Source organism: Petaurus breviceps, unplaced genomic scaffold (genome assembly GCF_028583685.1).
Source record: "Petaurus breviceps papuanus isolate PSGF00001 unplaced genomic scaffold, PetGlider_PUasm1.0 90775, whole genome shotgun sequence".
In the NCBI taxonomy this organism is placed as follows: domain Eukaryota; kingdom Metazoa; phylum Chordata; class Mammalia; order Diprotodontia; family Petauridae; genus Petaurus; species Petaurus breviceps.
Genome location: NW_027187342.1, coordinates 6586861 through 6602882, shown reverse-complemented (window position 1 = coordinate 6602882; position 16022 = coordinate 6586861). Strand labels below are relative to the sequence as shown.

Sequence of the window (16022 nt, the reverse complement as noted above, 5' to 3'; positions counted from 1 at the left end):
CTTAAGGGCAGGGACCATACTTTTACCTTTTTTTGAGTCCCCAGGGCTTAGCATAATGCCTGGTACACATAAGGTGTTTAATAATTGTTTACTGACTATATAAATGCCTTTATTTACTTAGTTTTTTTAGACTTTGTGATGACTTGGTGCCAGAATTTGAAAGCTTTGATTAATAGCTTATATTGTGAAGACAGAGTAGTCTATAATTTATTCGTACAATTAAACCATTTGCATATAGGCCGTGTATATATGATTTAGCACTGATCATTCATGATGTATTTCAATACCTATATGCTTCAAAGTCTGTGTGATCCCATTAAAGGGACTGTTCCTCCATTAATGCATTCTTCAACACACCCACGATTTCTCTTCCTTTTCTGGAGGACTTATGCCAAATTTCTGAAGAATTTGTAGATGCCAGTGTAAGACTCAGGTGGCATATCTATTATTTTTTGCTTCACGACTCCTCTTTTTCTAATCATACATTTTCTGGATATTATCATTTATGCCTCTTCTTATTACAAGAGCAATCTTTGGTAATGTTCCATCATCTACTTTCACTCATTATGCATATCTCCAATGCTCTTTGGACCACATAGAATTTTAATTCTATTTAGAATGTGATATTTCATGATTCATAGCCATTGAGTGTTATTGGGAGAATATTCATGTGAAAAAAAACATTGCTTTTTTGTGTTGAATCAACTCAGGTTCATTGAATACACTGCAAAATTTCCTAGATCTAATCTAGTTCATTGTTTTCTCCCTGTTCAGTTTTGGGTACACTTCATTGTTTGGCTGCAATGCCTGTGTTATACGCACACCCACACCCACAAACACACACATACATAATAATACACACATTATATATGTATACATATGTACACACAGATATACATGCATGTATGCATATAAAAGAAATGAACATTTTTCATCCACTTGTGTTTTCTTGTATGGATTGATCTTAGGTTCCTTTTAGCTCTAAATATCTCTGTCACTTGCTATCTTTCTGACCCTAGTTGACTTATTGAATCTCTTTATGTTTCAGTTTCCTTATTTACAAAATGTACTAGATGGCTTCTAAGCTCCCTTTAACTTCTAAACCAACCTTCCAGTGATAGCTGTTTTGATTGGATTTCATTGCTCTCCCTTTTCCTGCATTGCCACTTGGTATTTATCAATTCTTCCTCTGTGGATGCTACAATTTAGGAAACTTTCAGTGGTAAGAAATTTGAGACATAATTGTGTCAAATAGAGACAGGGAAGGGGTGGTCAGGTAGCACAGCAAGTAAGAGCACCGGGCCCAGATTTGGGATGACCTGGGATTGAATCCAGGCTCAGACAATTAGCACCCGCCTAGAAACACCTGGCCGTGTAACCTTGAGCAAGTTACTTAACCCCAATTGCTTTAAAAAAAAAATAGAGACAGGGAATGTGGCTCTGAAGAGCAGAATGAAGGGTCCCATGCGTGAAATTCTGGGAACACGGATGATTTTTTCACATTAGGAAATGTATAAAGAACAAAGTAGGTAAATGATTATTGACTGACTTGGAGATTAAGAAAAAAAAACAAAACCTCAGCTATTTCCTTTTAAGCAATGCCAAGATAAACATACCTTAGACAATAATAGTAAGAAATATAGTTAGAGATTAATCTCCTAATTTGTTCTTTACAGTCAATTCAAATCAAGATTATAGTGCCATTAGAGTTGAAGAGACAATATTGACAAACATGAAACAATTTGAGAACAAAAGAAGACAGTTTAATCAAATGCTAAACTACCTACTTTGCCTGACTATCAGAGTGCTCAATAAATGCATAGCAGGTAAGTACAATAGGAATTCAGTAAAGGAAACTCATCTTTAATTGGGAGAGTAGGAGGTTTCCCGGAGGAGCTGGAACTTGACTTTGGTTTTTAAGGAATAGGTAGAAGAGAGTGGGGGTGGAAAACTTTATCCCTGGGGAAGATAATAGGAGAGGAAAAAAGCAGTGGGAATGAAGAATGTGTTTGGGACAGGAAGAAGAATGATTAGAAAGGGAACTGTCTACATTGGAGAGTAGTGGGAAATGTTTGGAGAGATTTGAGGTATAATTAAAGGTTGAGTTTGAATATTGGGTTCAGTAAGTTTCTTGAGGGTAGATACTGTGTTGTTTTTGTATTTATGTTCTTGTTATGTACCTGTAAGAACTTAACAAATGTCAATTGAATTGAGGTGACTACATAGGGCTGAGGATTCTAGGCTAAGGAATTTGGAATGAATCTTATAGAAAAATGTTTTATATTCTTGAACTGGAAAGTAACATTGTGATAACTCCACAATCACGGCTTTGTTTTCAAGAAATATTTCTTTTAATATTGTTCAAGAGTTTCCTTTCCCCCTTTTCCCCTTCCCCTCCTCCCTCCTTCCCCTGTAAATCCCCTCCCCCTCCTCCTCTTCTTACTTTTCCACTTCCACTTCCTCCTTCTCTTCTTCTTCTTCACCATATGCTCAAAATTAGATCAAACTTCTTTATAACATTAGAGGCTACATCTCTGTTCTGTTGGTACTAACAAAGATCTCAAGCTCTATTCCACTGGATGAAAGCACAATGACAAGACCACACATTTTCTGTCAGTGTGTGTGTGTATACATAGGGGATCACTGATCACTTCTTACTTGACACTTCTATTTTCTTCTACCTCCTTGTACGCGACATTCATTAAATACAGAAGGGAAGCAGAAGGTAGGAAAATATAATAAAGCTGCTTAAGTGTTTAATATTTGACTTTGGACACAACCCTTGTTGACCAAACATATTTCCATAAGGGATTTTTTTCTTGAGTGCTCATTACAAAATAATGTCATTGAAGGAAGAGAAAGGAAAGAAAAAAGACTCCCCCCTGTCCCCTTTCAGCAGTAGGAAAGGCTCTAATGCTCTGGAATAGTATAGGATGGTACTTGGGACTGAAGAATCTGGCTCTGTGGCCATTGGGGGTTATAAAGGGGCTCCATAAAAATCATGAACCTTAGGAACCTTTACTAGAGGGCAACATATTTAATGATCAGTGCTCCTTTGTATTTTTCTCCTCATTTGCACATCTGTGTGAGAGAGATTTTTACATTCATTGGGGAGCCCTCTTCTGTTTTAACATGTGAAGGGATTTGTGGCTTGGTTATTTAGCATGCTGATGGGTATGTTTTCTGGGCATTTTTTCCCTATTGGTGCAATTTGCCTTATGCTGCCCCCAAATTTGTATTCTTTTTGAATATATTCTCATTTAAAACAGAGAAGGGGTGGGAAGAAGTTCTACTCTATAGGTTTCTTTGGTATAGATGAAAAGAAAACACTGTTGGACCATATCTTCTTTCCCTTGCTTTTCAAAGGAGCACTATGTGACACTTCCTATGTGTGTCCTATGAAAGAAAAATGGTATATTACCACAGAGTGGGAGGATAGAGATTTTTGCCTGGAACATGTTTAGCATGTCTCATAAAGCATTTACAGATGCTACCATTGCTACCATCCAGTTCAATTGTTGGGCATTTTCTCACTTAGCCTAGCACCTCTCCAATTCTTTTGTTTAGAGTTTTCTCAATCCAAAAATAAATGGTACCTTTTGTATTTTCTCCAGCCCATATTTTTAAATGCACTGGGAAGACTGGTCAAGAAGATTCAGTACTTAAAAGATGATTAGATCTACCTTTCTATCTGAGTTATGCAATATGTGTGCATATATATATATATATATATATATATATATGTATATATGAATAGTCTCTGGTTCCAAGTCTGTCTGGTTGCAATCCAAAACATGGAACTTTGGAAGCTTGTTTTGAGTTATGCATGACTGAGGGGCTGGTAATGTCATGACAAAAGTCTTTTAATTGGCTACAGAGCCTGAAGAACTGTTAATAAAAGGGACAATCCACTGATCTCTCAGTCTGCCCCTCCAACCCTCCCCCCTTTTTGATGGTAAATAAAGCAGGAACTTATGTGAGCTGCTAAGTAGAGTTTGAGGTGGAGGGGCAGGAAGAAAAGGCAGCTCTACTATCACTCACCCAGCCACCTGTGTCTGAGCACATTATGTCTCTGTTTCTTTTGTATTTCTTTTTCCTGATCTTCTGTAAATCAGTATTCTGAAAGATGAGTGCCTGAGCAACTATGTGAGTTTGGGAGACCCATTGGAACCTTCAGAGGTTCTACCCACCCAGATGTAGTCAGTAGCAGAATCCACTTGAGGTGATAGCAGTGCCACTAATGTGACAATAGAGGAAAGTAGACAAATGTGGAAAGAAAATCACTTAAGGATCCCTTTAGGGAAGCGACTTCCAGGATCATAACTCCTCATGAGAAAGAGGAATTGCTCTGAACTACAGAAATAACCATTCCTTGAAGACCAGTAGAAAATTATGTCTAAAGTGAGATTAATGAAAAGTCCATGAAGGGAGAAAAAGATCTCTAGGATGAGGAATACTATGTATGTTCTCCACAGACGTACCTCATTACCATTGTACTTTAAATCTGAGTCTACTATTCCTAGGGACCTCTGTGTGCAGGTAGACAGGGTACCCCCAATGTTTTGGAAGTACTCTTCTTACTTTTTAAATTTCTTAAGAAATATCCTTATGTAAAACCAAGGAGAGTTCAACTTGTTGATTGGTAATAGGATACACACTGGTGGGGGCTCAGGAGCTAGAGTGTTAGAAACTTTAACCCCAGACATCTAAGAAAGGTGTGAACTCTCAAAAATCTGAGGTAGAATTGCCTTCTGGGTACCCTAACATAACTGAACTTGCCTAGTTAGGAAAGGGAGCCCCAGAAGTGATACTAGATAAAAACTTGATATTTTCATCTAAAAAAATCAGAATCCCCCCCTTTTCACTAGCCAGTATTCTTTAAGAGAAGAATTTAATCATGACCTTTGTCCAGACCTCATCATTAGCCCAGATGTGTATGTGTCTGTTTGTGAATGTGTGTGTACATATATGTATGTAAGCAAATTGTGGAGTCTGTTGGGTAGTGCTTGAGCATAAAAACTTCTAGTAGACAACAATGTGTTGGATGTGCAAATTAGACCTCCAGTGATTCTAGAATTTACCTCTTTAAATGTAAGATGAATGACTCCTTGTGGTCTTAGGGTCTTGGCCTTGTTTCCTGTTACCACTCTAGATTCTCTTATTAGATAGCCTGACCTAGGCACTAGATTCCCTACTGAGACAAACTCCTCCCTGCCTGGATTTCTCTGTTTCTAGTTCTGCTTATTGTCCTTGGACTTCCTTTTTCTGAACATGCAGATTCAATCCTTCCTTTTTCTCCTTTGCCCAGATTTCCCGGCATGACTGGCCCCAAAAGCCTCTTGTACTTTCTCCATTTTTCTTGATTGTCTAAAACTCTCTGTGATGACATGAATCTCTTTTACTAAAACTGTGGGTTGGGTGTTTTGGGGAATCTAATCCATGATCTGAGGTCTCTGCATATCATCAACGACTAAGTATCAACACGTCCTTTTCATAAATGAGGTTATTTTGCATGGCCATGCTGAAAGGAGAAAAGAATGAAATACAGTTTAACATAAGAGGTCCAGTCATTCCCAAGTGATATTTTCAGAAGTGGTGTAACAACCAACAGAGTAGTTTATAAGCAAGTCATTTACTTATTCCCCATATAAATATAAAGAAAAAAAACCCTCTCACCTTAAAACCTCATGAACTGTATTCATTAAGAATTCTGCACGCCCATTTATGTCAACTCCTTTGCAGACATTACTCATAAGTTGTTTTTTTTTCTTTGCTCTTCAATAAGACTCTTTTCACCTTTGTGTAAATTAAGTCCCACTGAGGAGGGTGGGTGTGCCTGTGTGTGGATGGTGGTCCATAAACTAACAAAGATTCTGACTCAGCCGGAGGAAATCCTTATGTTCTAGGTAAAACATGGCCACATTTTTACACATGGATGATTCTTAATGAGCCAGGCTTAATGCCCCCTGGGCAGTTTTCTGGTCATAGAACATATTTTATTATTGAAGGGAAAACAGTGTTTATTATAATAGCAAGATGCCCACTACTTGTATTCTCCCACTGGCTGTCCATGCTCTGTAAAAAGTATTTGGTTCATGTGCATTCTGAAAAACCATGATAAGAAATAAGACTGAATGAAGAGATACGTCATTTTGTATGTTTAGGAGCACAGCCAGGTGGCATCATGGTAGGGTGCTGAATTTAGAATCAGGAACATCTGAGTTCAAACCCAACTGCAGACACTTACTAGCTATATCATCCTGGACAAGTGACTTAATCTCTCTCAGGCTCAGTCTCTTCATGTACAAAGCAGCAGATAACAGTAACACCTATATCAGAGGGTGATTGTGAGGGTGAAATGAGCAAGCACATTTGAAGTGCCTTTAAACCTTAAAGTGATATTATTATTACATCACATTCTCCCACATATTCTAGTTATGGAAGTGTGTGTATTTGTGTGTATGGTGAGATATCTATATTCATATCTCTCTATGCACATGTATATATATAAGCATATGTATATATGTACGCATGCATACACACATATACACAATACACATACCACTAACTATATAAATGAATGTATGTATCAATAACAACTAAATGTGTTTTCCCCTTCTCATTAGTTTTCAAGCTTCTTGAAAGCAAGGTTTGTGTGACTTTCTAATAGGGTCCGTATCTATCTTTGTGTTCCTATCACATAATACAATATCTTGAGCACAATGGATGCTTCATAAATGTCTTCTGAGTTGCATGGTATGATGGAGAGAGCACTGGATTTTGAGGCAAAGACCTGGGTTCAAATCCTAGCTTTGCCAGTATTGGGTAAGTCACTTAAACTCTCTGAGCCTTGGTTTCTTTCCTTAAACATAAAATGAAGGATTCACACTAGATCCTCTCTAAGAGTCCTTTGAGGTCCAGAAACTGTGACCTTGTTAACTGAATCTTCTCTAAAAAATCATGAATTCTGGTTTATAAATTTTATCAATTCCCTTTCCCATCATCAAACCTGATGAATTTTATATTAACTTGTATATGTCTTTGGGGCGTGTGTGTGTGTGTGTGTGCTGCGTGTGTGTAGTGGTGGCTATGTGTTACCATGTATACGTCAAGAAAATAGAAGTGATCATTTGAAAAAAAATTGTCCTTTTTGTAGAAGCAGGTGTGTAGAATCATTAAGAAATTCCTCTGCTGAGTTCACTTCATTGCAGCACTTGCCCTCTACATTAGCTTTTTCAAGTCCAGGAGAAATGGGGCCTATCCTGAGGCTGGGATTTTTCTTTCCAAAGGTGCTCTTTTAGAGAGTGGAATCATGAATAGAGAGACAGGGATCACTTCACTTCTTGGACTAATAGGTGGGAAATGTATTGCCATGTAGGGAAGAAAGTTGGGTAGTGAAACCAGTTGCAAAGAATTGACAGCTTAGAAATGCTCCATCAGAAAGGACAAGAGCTCCGAGAATAAGAGACTGTGTGGTCTGTTCTCAATAATCCTTCACCATGCTCATTAGTTTCTAGATGAGAAAAAAAGACAAATAGCATGTAAGCTGAAGGTTAAATGACTTGAACATCTTATTCTGGTTGTGCCCACATTGTCAGATGGTAAGGAGGTTGCTGGCATTTTTCTGGGGAATGCAGAGTGTAAAGAACCAAAATAGATTTCCCAGGGCCAAAGAAAACTACCCATTAAAGCTTGACTGGTCTGAATTGCTATCTGCAGTACAGAAAATTCATGCTAATATATTATATTTATATAGCACTTTATTCTTTTTGAAATCTTTTCACATGTATTGTCCATTTTGATCCTTATAACATGAGACATTTAAAAGGTGGTAAAGCTGAGAGAGTGAGAGAGAGACAGAGAGACAGAGAGGAAGGTTGTAATTTTCTCATGCTCCCACAGCAGCTAAGTAGGGGGTGTCAAGACTAGAATCCAAGTTTTCTGACTCCCAGATTTGTGTTCTTTTCACTCAACCATGCTATCAGTCAATAAGTGAGTCAACAAGCATTTATTATGGGCCTATTGTGTGCCAGGCATTAGACTGAGTTCTGGCAAATTTCTCTGGCACTAACTTTTCTCCATGTAGTTGATGTATGTAGGCTCTATCATACCCCTTTTCTATCTTAAGAGATACGATATAATGGAAACCTTGGTGATTTGCCTTAACTTAAAGGACTGTCATTTCTGTTTAGAAGAGATCAATACTGTTGGGAATGAGTGAAGCAATTGACAAAAAATCACACAGAGCCATCTGTATGCTCAGCATTGTGTTAGGTACCATAGAGAAGACAAAAGAAGCAGGGTATCTTAATCTGTTTAGGAGCCAGAAAATGGGTTGAGTAACCTGGAAGTGTCCTATTCCAGTTCTCATCTTGAACATGTGTATGTGGATCACTTCACTACTTGGGCTGTTAGATGGAAAATGCATTTTCATGTAAAGAGCTGTAATGGTAATGGGAATTTGAAGTTCTTCCCTGCCCCTTAATAAGCCTAAGGGAATATGAAGACCTTCCCTGCTTTGAAAATATACTCTGCCCCCTAATAGACTGAATGTAATCACATGGAACCTGTGGTAGGAGGAATTTGCTGAAGGGTGGAGCAGAACCCATGGGAATCTGGGAGTCAGAGCAGTTAGAAATGGTTGGGAGGAGAGGACACATCTGCGGGAGACAGGCTTGTGAGTAAATGTTGGTCTTCTGTTGGTGTGTGGGAAGGCTAAAGGATGCTGTGGCTCTCTGTGTTGTTATGGCTTATTAACTTCTTTGCTACTGTGATGGAATTGGCTTAGTGGTTTGGGGATTCAGTTTTCTGGTGTCAGAATAGATGTTTTACTTCTGTCTTATATATGGGGAGTCTGTTATATTTTGTGATTGAACACTCTGCAGGTATATTTATAGTGGCTGTTAGCACTGTGAATATCACATTGGTACTATAGGAGCAAAGAAAGTTCAGTAGGGATGCTATCAACAAGGACTGAAAAATATTTCTAAATGATGAGTGAAGGAAGAGGAAGGGAGAGAAGTGGTTGGATCAATGGCAGTATTTCAATAAATAAACAATACTGTGAGATAATCCATGTTTTCTAAGTTTCTGAATCATTCCAGGTGATATACAGAAATATAGACATAGAAGAGTAACCAAAGACTACTATTGCTTATAATAATCTCTAGAAGTCCAATTAGTCACCTTCACTGTATGCAAATGTTTTGGTTTTCATGCATGTGCACATTGGAGGAAGCAGAAGCAAAGGAGGGAAGTATCAGCTAATGTGATGTCCCTCATGGACTTCATGTGACCCAATATTGTTATGGTAGCCACTTTCCCTCTGCTGATTATTTCCAATTTGTCATATATATATCTTTATGCAAACTTGCTTGTATGTTGTCTTTTCCATTATGCTGTGAGCTCCTTGAGAGCAAGGACTATGTTTTGCTTTTTTTTTCTTTTTTTCCTATCCCTTGAACTTAGCACAGTGCCTTGCACAAAGTAGGCACTTAATAAATGTTTATTGACTAACTGGCAGGAGACCTTCAATACTGTCAAATTATACTATGGTGATACCACTGTTTGGGTTAGCATCCTGGTTAGTGTCATAGTAGTAGGAAACTATTCCTAAAATTAAAATAAATAGATAAGGTAGTATGAGGTTGCTTGATAGACTTACTTGACTTTATCATGATGGTCATCTTTATGCAAGATAAAGGATAGTGAAGTGTGTTGTACTCTTTTGTGTCCTGATATTACAAAAAGGCAAGGTAAATTAGAACAAATAATAAATGCAAATGTGCTTGGAAATGTTTTAGTAGAGATAATGCTAACCTCTAAAGTGGTAAAACTATGAGAGTACATGGAATGGACTAAAGATGTGAATATTTACATTTCAGGCAGGTATTATATCATAAAAAAAGGAAACAGGTTTCTCTAGTTATAGGCAAGGCTATCTTCAGTCTCACATAGCAATGTATTGCTAATGAATTGGGGGGGGGAGGGGTTAGTGGCAAATAAAAGGAAAAAAAAACCCTTCATTCCCAGTCCTACAAGTTGAAATCGGGTCCATTACTAAAATCTAAAGAGATAAAAGTCAATAAACATGAGATCAGTGAAAAATCTTCATTTAATGCAAACTCCATAAATGCTACTAAAAATGAAGCATTGCAAAAAAATGAAAAGGAGATAGGAATTCTTTGAATGGAATATTGAAAAAGGTTTTTTTAGTTAAGTAGTATAGCTCCAATTAGAAGAGAAATTATATTAAAATAGAACATTACAAAAAAGCTGGCATTTGTAGTAACCATCATGAATAAATATGCTTTGCCATAACACTTGATATAAAGTAAGAAAACATTTCAAGGCTTGAACACAACAGTGTATATGGCAGCCCCTGCCATGGTAAGACACAGAGCAGAAAAGGGAGAGCTATCAAGGTATACTCCCAATAAACATACCTAATAAATGTGTCAAATACCATTATGGGCGAAGCAACCTGAGAATAACTATTGAAGTCCTACAGAAAGGCACTGGAAAACTATATTAATATCTTCCTGGTACATACAGTAGAAAACCTGAGTGTTATATTATCCAATTAAAGGTTCCGATGACAACAATAAAAATAAAAAGTAGAACACTATCTGGGGGAAAAATTAAGAAAAACCCTAGATAAACTTAAACAGAAATTAAAACCAAAAAAATTGAGACATCAAAGTAGCACAATTAAACCTCATTAAAAAACAATAACAATAATAACAACTTTACTACAAAGACTTGAGAAGCAAAAGAATTAGAGGGAAAAGAGAACTCCTCAAGATTGATAGGCAAAATTTCTGGTTATTCTATACAACCACAAAAGTCCAAAACAACAAGAATGCAGTTTGAATTAAACAAGAAACAGAAAATTTGAACACATTATAATAAATGACAGAATAGTTACATCAAGGGAGATGAATGAAACTCTAGATTTTTTACAGAAGTGGAAATTTGTGGAAACTGTATCAGTTTCAAGTTTATTAGCTCAAATGGGTTGTATCAGTTCAACAATTATTAGCAAACATTTTACCAGCTTCTTCTCAGACATAAGTTAAATCCCACCTGTTTTAAAAGAACACATCATGTATCTATTACAAAAAGATGAGAATACTAGTGATCTTTTCAAATATAAGTCAATTTCATGTTCATTATACCTTATGTAAAACCTTGTTCTCACCACAAAAATATAAATGCTTTCAAAGATGTGCTAGTAATTCAAATGATGTAACAAACAACTTATTGATTCAGTAATTACTGAACAAGCTTCCTAGAAGCATGATAGCATTGCAATGCTTTTATTGGTCATCGCCAAGCCTTTGACTCAGTTCCATACTCATAGCTCATTCATTTACCGCAAATATAGAAAAAAGGCACAGGAATAATATCACTCTGTTTATTTGATGTCCACAAGAAAACTACCTTCTATTTTAACCATGCCACCAATGATATGTCAAGAATAATTTTTATGATAGTTGGTGTTTTCCAGGGAGACTGTTTAAGCCCATTATGGTTCTGCCTAACCTTAAATATGTTATCACCCCTCAAAAATAGAAATAAATGTGGCTTATAAGTTAAAGAGAGAATTGAACCAAAACATCTTATTAATCACTTGATGTATATGGGTGACATCAGTCTATATGGTCCTGCCAAAAAACACATTAAATAGTGCCTTTATCTCATGGAATCTTTCTCTAATAACATAAAATGCCATTTTGAACTGATAAGAATAAAACTATTAATTTATGCCAAGAAAGATAGAATGAAGTCTTCAAGCTTAAGTCTGGATGTCAAATTAAAATAATGGATGAAGGCAATAATTACAATACCTTAGTTTCCTCCAGGCAATATCCATAGAGCATAAAGCTAACTAGAAGAAAGCTTGGGCTGGATATATTAAGGGAATTACTGGCATGATGAAATCAATGCTCAGCAGAAAAACATGCTTAAAGTAAATGACAGCTATGCATACTAGTCTAATGTACACTCTAGGAATTGTAAATGGACCATAACTGATTTGGAAAATATTCTAAAAAAATTAGTAATGTTAATTAAATACATGACCCATAATTCTAAGGTAGTTGGACAAAAGTTAATACTTTCTCACCAGAAAGGATGAAGAAGACATTCAGAGGGTATCTAAGTAGGTAAAAAACCTACAGAAACAATTTTGGAACAAATAGACATCACTTCACCAAGCTATAATTAAGGCCCAAAACAAGATCTTGACTAACTGATTACATTCAAATTTGTTGGATGGAAGTAATAAAATAACTAATATCTGAGAATGAGAATCAAAAGACCCTTTATGGGTGATATATGATGAAGTAAGCAAAAGTGACATTGACATTTCTATATTGACTGAGTCATGCAGATTTCTTAGGGGAAATGGAAGGTTTTATGATGACAATTCAATATTAGGTCATTCCCATCAGAAATTGCAAAATGGCTATTTTTAAGGAGCTCAAACTTAGTGACTGATGTAGATTATGCAAAGAAATGGTAGACACTGTGATACTCATTATCAAAAGCTATAAAAAATTGTCACCTCCTGAACACTTAGCTCGACATGATCTGATAACTAGAATTATAATCCAAAACTCATTATCTTTCTTAGATGAAGAGACAACAAATCATCATACAAATTCAAACCTCTAAGTATCCTTTGTTCAGTTAATTAATAGCACTGAAACCTGACCATTACCACAAACAACTGTTTTTCACCATCATCTTGACATAAAATTGATCCATATTAATTTAAGAATACTTCTTTGGCAAATGATATACCAAATATACCAAAATACCAAACATTCACAATATCTATACTACATGTAATGAAAAAATTTCAAAATATAAAGACCTAGCAGAAGCAATAAGAATCTGAGATGCATGTTATCCCTGTTTCTTGCTGCTGCTGAAGTTGTACAAAGAAGACTTTGTTCTTGTTTTTGTTCTTCCTTTATTTTCAAATAGGAGCAATGACCTCACAGGATGATATCTTGACTTGCATGTGAATTGGATCTAAGTGAGGCAGTTGTGCAAAGTCGTTAGCCTTACTCTCTCCTCCAGATTCATTGAAGTCCAGGATTTTTTCAATGAGCTTAAAAAAGATAAGCAAAACACTAGGTATAAAAGAATTGTAGCAGACTAGTGACTTGTCTCTTGATTGTTTCTTACATGAAGATAAAAATGTTATGATGAAGATATTAATAATGATTAATAAGTTAATGCTAATTAGAGCAATAGTATCAATACTAATATTATGAAATCTTAATACTATATTAATGATTAACCAACAATTAATAATAAGATGGTAATAATAATGTGATGTTCATTACATATTATAATATATATGTATATGATCTTACTGAAATGGACAATGTTTCTAAAGGTTCATGCACTTATCCATACCTTCCATGAGAGAGACACTATTGCCTAACTCTTCAAAACAGATGGCAAATGTATTTAATACTTGGTAATGAAAGACCTTTGTGGGAATCAGGCAAAAGTCATCACATTTTTTCCCCCAAAATGAAAAAAAAAAGGTTTTTCTTCTCACTCTTTCCATGTATTGTTTCCTTCTCAGTTTCATATTTATATTATTACTAAATCGCTAGGCTTAGAGTCAGGAAGACGTGAGTTCAAATACTGCCATAGCCATTTGCTAGTTGTATGATCTTACACAAATCATTTAAGCTCTTTCAACTTTAATATCCTCATATATAAAATAGTACCTACCTCACAGGTTTGTTGTGAGGATCCAATGACATAATATATGTAAAGTTCTTTTCCAAAAGCTCTTAAAGCTTGATATAAATATTGACTATTTATTATTATTATTTCAGAAGGTTCTAAAATCTCATTCTCTTCAGAAATCAACTCTCAATAGTTTTAGTAGCAACTTTCACAGAAAGTTCAAGCAATAGGGTATTTATCTATCTGCAAAAAAAAGTAACAGGAGGATCCAAGAGCTACAAGAGAAGTTCAAGATAAAGCAGTTTCTATGAAATTTTGACTATCCCTTGAGTGTGTGTAGCAGCATACCAGGATGGCTGCTAGCACAGGTTCTTAGATCTGCTTTTCTAAAGGAAAGCAACTCAAAATGGGTTAACAACCTTACTTTAATCAAACATATATCGGCAGGATGGCTGCTAGCACAGGTTCTTAGATCTGCTTTTCTAAAGGAAAGCAACTCAAAATGGGTTAACAACCTTACTTTAATCAAACATATATCGGTTACCTAGTTCAGGGAAAAAAGTCAGCACCCTGAACTTCAAAGAATACAAACAGAAGTTACAAGGAGACAAAAAAATACAGAGAAACAGACCAGCAGACAGGGCATCCAGCTGTCTGACCATTACATCCATACTTAGTTTCCAGAGAAGGAAGCCCCAACATCTGGGTTTTCAATGCTGGGGGGCTCAATGGCTACCCAGAGTCTCATCTGGCCAAATCACACAACTCTTCCCAAAGTGAGCCGCAAAGCAAAACCTTACATCAGGGTATATATTGCCTTCTGGATTAGAGAATGTCACAAAAGTAACAAGGTGTGGGCATTCCTGAAAAACAAACCTCCCACCACAGGCTCCATGTGACCACATTCAGCCTGTTAGGGAGCAGAGTATATTTTCAAATCAGGGAAAGTTCTCAGATTCACTTAAGAGAATTAAGATCTCTTAATTCACATTAAACATATCAAGGGGCCAAGGGGCAGCGAAGAACTTCAGATTGCCATTGCCATTATAGCGTGTTGCTTTCAAATACTTAGCAGTCAGCTTTGCAAACAATCTTGATACTTGGAATGGAATAATAGAAATATAACTGAATGCAACTCTGGAGGCCATGTAACCCAATCCTCATATTTAACAGATGAGGTAAAAAAGATTTGCTACACTTCATGCAGTGAGATTCAGGGTTCTAATCCTGCCCTCTAAATCAATGTTCCGAACTTTTTGCTTCTATCCACCATTTTGACTGATCACCATTATGTACTCTCTATCTAGTGCAACATTCTTAAAAATGCATATCAGACTCATCTTCCTTTTGAAGGAGAAAAGGGATTGTGATGGAGACAGGGAAAGAAAAATCAATCTGCTTTGAAAACTGCCTTTGATTATTAAAGAGTTGTGAGTAATTTCATAAGGGCCAGTTTCATGTCTTTCTGACTTCCCTTGGACATTCTCTAGCACACTACCCAGCATAATGACACACCTAGATAGGAATCAAAAGAGCACATTTTGATTACAATTAAGGATTTTCTCAGATGTTAAATCGTGATGATTTCAGTTGAAAAATTCTATGAGTAGGTATGGATATGTTTCATTTTTTATATGCATCTTAGATGCATGTGAACAGGTTTCTTTCCTGTACTTGGAAATATGTCTTTCTATGAATCTTACCAAGGTTGTGAGTCGCAAATCCGTGTCAATGAAACAAAAGTAGAATTTATTTCTTTATCCTAAATATTTTAATAGTGGCCTTCTAGAGATAACCTTCTAAAAACCTTTGTGATCTAACACAAAGCAGTTTTCCCAAGATGAAGGTCTTGGCTATGTCATTCACTTAAGCTCAACAACTCTCTTTTGTCTTTAAATTCAGATATGAGCTCTCCTTGGCCCCATCCTACCTTTGGGACTTTACTTCATTTTTCACACTTAGATGACCTACCTAAATTGGCCTACTTGTATTTTACATATGACAGTTAATCTTTAGCTTCTGTTGCTTTGCACTAGATGTCTTGCTTGCCTGGAGCATGCAGACACTTCATGTTAGGCTCTTACAATAGCTTTGTTCCTCTAAAACTTGGCTCAAGTGACACCTTCTACATGAAATCTTTCCTAGTCTCTCAAGCCATTAGAGAGACATGTCCACAAATGTGCCTTATTTTGCACATACTTTATATATACTTTTTTTTTAGTGTCATATAGTTTCTCATGATAGAATATAAGTTCCTTGAGTGCAGGGACTGTTTCTTTTTCCTTTCCTTTTCCCCTTTCCTCTCC

At 36.3% G+C, this 16022-nt stretch overlaps 1 long non-coding RNA gene across 2 annotated transcripts in view; it reads left to right on the top strand.

Annotated features, from left to right (window-relative positions):
* Positions 1-16022, top strand: part of LOC138146934 (uncharacterized) — a 175526-nt gene that overhangs the window by 12028 nt on the left and 147476 nt on the right. For both annotated transcript variants that reach the window (XR_011164651.1, XR_011164650.1), the window contains exon 2: positions 1677-1826. This is a non-coding gene — a long non-coding RNA (uncharacterized lncRNA). The remainder of the gene's footprint in view (positions 1-1676; positions 1827-16022) is intronic.